Genomic DNA, 6,000 nt, shown 5'->3' on the forward strand with positions numbered 1-6,000 from the left:
TAGGTCCTTTAATGTTCCATAAAAATGTTTAGGATCAACTCGTTAATTCATGGGGGAAAAACAAGCGTGTTTGGATCTTGATTGAGATAATCCTGAAAATATAGATCGATTTTGGAAGAACTGACATCTAAAAAAATACTAAGTCATCTAATTCATGTATAAGATATTTCACTTCAATTCTTTAGATCTCTATTTTGCTTATCAAAGATTATAGTTATAAGTGTGCAAGTCTTTCATATATTCTGTTAATGTTATACTTATTTCATAATTTTGACGCTTTTATAAATGCTTTTGTTAATGGAATTGATGTTGACTAGAAGTCATGAGAGCAGATATCTTCGATTTTTCCCCCAATTTTAAAGGAAAAACACTCAGTCTTTACCATTAAGATTGAAGTTACCTTTGGGTTTTTTAAAGGCACCTTTTATCATATTAATTTCCTATTATTGTTAGGTTGGCTTAGACGTTTTACGAAGAGTGGGAACTGAATTTGTCAAATGATTTTCCTGCATATACTGAGTTGATCATATAATTTAATTGTACCTGTTTTGGTATTAACATAAAGCATTTTCCATTATATTCCCTTGATTTTTCTTTTAATGGCTGTAAGACCTATAGTTATGTCTTTTTAATTCTTGATATTAATCATCTGTGCTTTCTCACGTTTTTCGTAACTTAGATTTGTATCAATTTTATTGTTCTTTTAATATTGTTCTTCTCTTTTGGGGGGTTTCATTAAAGTTCTCTAATGCTTTCTGTTGTCTGTATCCTTGATTTCTTTTTTTTTTTTCTTTTTAATGTTTATTTGCTTTTTGAGAGAGAGAGAGAGAAACAGATCATGAGTGGGGAAGGGGCAGAGAGAGGAAGACACAGAATCAGAAGCAGGCTCCAGGGTCTGCACTATCAGCACAGAGCCCGACACGGGCCTGGAACCCACAAACCGTGAGATCATGACCTGAGCTGAAGTTGGATGCTTAACCAACTGAGCCACCCAGGTGCCCCTGTATCCTTGATTTCTACTTTTACCTTATTATTTCCTTACTTTTATTTACTTAGAATTTAGTTTTCTTTTTGCTATTGTGTTTTTTCTTTGTTTTAAAAAAATTTCTTTAAAAAAATTTAAAAAATTTCTTAAGATGGAAGCTTCGATCATAATGTGTACATGTAACTTAGTTGTATCTCACAAATTTTGATACGTTGTGCTTATTTTAACTCATTTCAAAAAAAATTTTATACTTTTCCTTATGATTTCTTCTTTGATCTGTGCATTATTTAGAAGTGGGTTGTTTAGTCTACAAATATTTGGAGATTTTACAGATATTATTGAAGTCTGATTCAATTCTGTTTTGGTCAAAGAACATACTCTGTGTGATACAAATTCTTTGAAAGGCATGCAGACTCATTATGTGGTCCTGCAAATGGTCTGTATTGGTGAATGTTCTATACATGTCGGAAAAGAATGTGCATTCTGCTTTATTAGGTAGAGTGTTCCACAAGTATTAATTAGGCAAAGTTTTCTATTCCAATTTATTAGAAATCAAATAATTTTTTCTTGTACCTCTTAAAATAATTATATGATTTTTTTCCCTTTAATGTGGTGGTTTATATTGACTGACATGTAAATCTTGGTTTTTTTTTTTAATTTTTTTTTCAACGTTTATTTATTTTTGGGACAGAGAGAGACAGAGCATGAACGGCGGAGGGGCAGAGAGAGAGGGAGACACAGAATCGGAAACAGGCTCCAGGCTCTGAGCCATCAGCCCAGAGCCCAATGCGGGGCTCGAACTCCCGGACCGCGAGATCGTGACCTGGCTGAAGTCGGACGCTTAACCGACTGCGCCACCCAGGCGCCCCTTGTAAATCTTGTTTAATGGCACATTCTATGAATACATATAATGATGATGTAATGTCTTTTTTATATGTCGCTTGATTTGAATAGTTAATATCTTATGTAGTACTTTTGTCTCTTAGGTTCATAAGAAAATGGCCTTTAATTTATTCTTTCAACAAAGTTGTTCTCAGATGCTTTGTTATCAAAGTAATGCTGGCCTCACAAAACAAGTTGGGAAGTGGTTTCCCTTTTTCTTTGCTAAAAGTGTTTGCACAACATTGATGCTAGTTCTATCTTAACTACAAAGATAAATGTGACTGGAGTTTTCTTTGGGGGAAAGTTTTTTTTTTTTTTATGTTTGTCCATTTTTGAGAGAGAGACAGAGTGTGAGCTGGGGAGGAGCAGAGAGAGAGAGAGAGAGAGAGAGAGAGAGAGAGAGAGAGAACCCAAAGCAGGCTCCAGGCTCTGAACTATTAGCACGGAGCCCGACACAGGGCTCAAACTCATGAACTGTGAGATCATGACCTGAGCCGAAGTTGGATGCTCAACTGATTGAGCCACCCAGGTGCCCTGTGCAGAATTTTAATTACAGTATCAGCTTTTATACAAAAAACTCCTACAAATAAATAAGAGGGAGAATATTCAATATTGACAAAATGTGCAACAGTCTCGAGCAAGAACTTTACACAGGACATTCAAATGGCCATTTTAGTGTCCATTAGTCTTTCGGGAGATGTAAGTTAAACCCGCAATAAAATACCATATGTACCACCTGAATGGCCCAGACAAAAACAATTTAAAACTCCAGACGATGAGAAGGAAATAACTGGATGCTTTTATAAAAATTTTTTTTTTCAACGTTTATTTATTTTTGGGACAGAGAGAGACAGAGCATGAACAGGCGAGGGGCAGAGAGAGAGGGAGACACAGAATCGGAAACAGGCTCCAGGCTCTGAGCCATCAGCCCAGAGCCCGACGCGGGGCTCGAACTCACGGACCACGAGATCGTGACCTGGCTGAAGTCGGACGCTTAACCGACTGCGCCACCCAGGCGCCCCTCTTTTACTATTTTTGAATTGTTAAAATTTACATTTGTTTTATTCGATTTTGGTAATTCACACGGTTCTCTGGAATTGGTCTATTTTTAAATGGGACTGTTACTGCCAATTGTCTTACCATGTGTTCTTCATCCCCAAGTTGTCATTTTGGTGCCTATCTTAATTAGGTAGATTAGATACTCATGTAGTTGTTTCTAAGAAAGGCTTATGTGTGTTTCAGTCCCTGGGTTGTTCACCGATGGGAATGTCGGCCTATTGCCTTTTTATTTAAAAAAAAAAAAAATTTTTAACGTTTATTTATTTTTGAAGAAGAATGACAGGAACATACATATACTTTTTGAGGATAACTGCTTTGAAACACAGGGAATGATCAATTATGGTAAAATATATTCATATGCTGTGATGATGTCACTTGAGTCCAAGATATATACCCAATATTCTCCATGTGATCAAAGGTATATATGTGAGGATGTCTATGGTAGCACTATTATAACAACTCAAATGTTCATAAGTAGTAGAATGGAATGGATAAATCAACTGCAAAGAGTGAAAGAATGGAAAACACACAGAAGTCACTGATGCATAGCATGAAGACTACATGTGAGACAGGTATTATAAAGAATCCTTGCCATAGGAAAGTCTTCAATTGGATTCTGATTCTGATCTCTGCAAGAAATTTCATTTATCATTAGTCTCCATATCTTAATGGACACTGGTGAATTTGCCCTCCTTAGGTGATATAGAGCTTTTCAAGCATTTCAATATTTGGCTAGTTTATAGCACAAAGTTTTCTTGGTCAGCTACAATGTCTCCAAAGCTTAGTGCATTTCTGATATATTTGCTTCATATATAAGAAAACATAGGTTTTTAATCTCTTTTCTCTGTTTTTAATCTCTTGTTCCTTCTATTTCTGCTTGACGACTGATTTTTGAATATTCTTGTTTTCTAATACTGTGTTAAAAGTTGGTTTTGGCTAACATAATGATCTCACGATTCATGGGATCCAGCCCCACATCAGGCTCTGTGCTGACAGCAGGGAGCCTGCTTGGGATTCTCTTTCTCTCCCTCCCTCCCTCTCTCTCTCTCTCTCCCTCTCTCTCTGCCCCCTACCACTCGTGCTCTCTCCCTCTCTCTCTCAAAAATAAATAAATACACTTTAAAAGAAAAAGCAGCAAACAATTGAAAACATGCTTTTAATGCTCTGGCTATTTCCAACAACACACTTCCAGACATAGCAGAAAATGTTCTAATTTCAGTTACTCAGGTTGTCAATGCTATATTTAGATGTATTTTGAGTAAAGACTATCTAAAGCATAGGGGCTTGAATGATTACATGATCTGAAACTTTTAATCATTCTAAATCTGAGGAGGTTATTGGAAAGAAGCTATGCAAGGCTCTAAGGATGAACATGAAATCACTAAAATTGAGGAGGTGAAAGTCCTTGTTCCTTCTCTTGAGCAGATTTGTGAAAGAAAAAGATTCCAGTGTTAAATGAAGGAAACCAATATGTGGCCAAAAGCATTATCTCAGGAACACATGTGCCTGTTATTGTCTTTCAGCAAAAGAAAGCATCCGATCCTCTCTTTTTTCATTCAAGAGCTGAAAAACTTTAATACAGCACAAAGGCTGAATTCTAGAAAAAATAGAGTTCAAATGAATCATATAATATGGAACAGAAGCAGGTGCATGTGAAATAAAATGCAGTTTCATAACTGAATGAAAATCATATACTTCAGCATCAAGAGGACAACCCTATTTTGCAGCCATAATTGTTAGTCTTGCGGGTGCGCAGGAAGTCTCTACTCAGAAGGCTTCTGTGTGTGAGCATGTGTGCACGTGAGGCAGACAGAAAGCGAGAGGGAGGTTATTAGAAGCTTACTATACTTTCTAGTATATATCAATATTAAATATAGCTATATCCCCTTCCATGTATATATTTAACATATATTTATATTTTATGTGTTTATGAAATATTACATATATATGCATATATATATGTTTAAATGTTTTTACCTTGGAATAAAATATTGATCCTGTTTCCGTATAAGACAATATCAAAAATAAAAAACTTGAAAAATTGGATTCTTTGAAATTAATACAAATTTGTGTTATTTAATTAAAAGTCTTAGTTCTCATTTTGCTCCTATGAACAATACTTATTTAATAACAGATTTACCCAAAAATCATTACAATAATACACAGAAGTCCCAAGCATATTTCTTGAAAGAAGGAATAATTAACATACTTAAAATGGGTAATACCTCAATGCTATTTATATCTCACATCAATAAACGAATTTTGATTAAACAAAATCTTTAGACCAAAGTATATTATTATTTTCACCTCTCAAAATAAAAGGTCTAAAATCTATGAATTTCTAGTCCTACATATTGATTTTTTTAAACTAGCCATCTGTTTATTCTCTTATATACATATAGTGTGTGTGTGTGTGTGTGTGTGTGTATTCAAGGAAAATTTTATACTAAACCAATGATTTCATTCACCTTTAAATTCTAATTTGCATGGCTAACACATTGATGGGACTTCAGGACGATGACTCTCTTTTCCCTGTAGTACTTGTCTGTGTGTTTTACATTTAAATTAAGACTGAGCTTAAGAATCATATTTTAATCAGTTTAAAATTAAAAACAAAGAGATATATAACTTGTAGATGTTATATTTCTTTAACAGAGAATTATCTAATGGAGGCCTTTTGTTGTTTTTTGTTTTTGTATCTGTTTGGTGCTTGGTTTCACTCCTTTGCATTCTGAAAAGACAAAGTTAAGTTTGTTCTAATTAATACTTCTAAATCTGCTTGGATTTAACAATAATATTTTACTGACGGATATCTTTCCTCAACCGACTTATTATCATGTCTAATAAAGGAGAAGATCTCATGGCATTCAACACTTTTTAAACCAAATTTGAAAAAAAAAAGCTGCTATTTAACTACTGTTAGAGATGATTTTCTTCATTCATTAAACATTTGAGCAGTAACTTAAAAGACACTCAAGGCAATTCACAGGAAAAAATTAAGATCAGAAGCAATTAGTGCTGCCACTCATGCAAAACATTTGTTTTTATTTTTCTTTTCCACTTATAACTTGAGT

This window comes from Lynx rufus, unplaced genomic scaffold (genome assembly GCF_022079265.1).
Source record: "Lynx rufus isolate CCGP_SWC_20201006 ecotype Redwood Valley unplaced genomic scaffold, mLynRuf1.p SCAF_14, whole genome shotgun sequence".
NCBI lineage: Eukaryota > Metazoa > Chordata > Mammalia > Carnivora > Felidae > Lynx > Lynx rufus.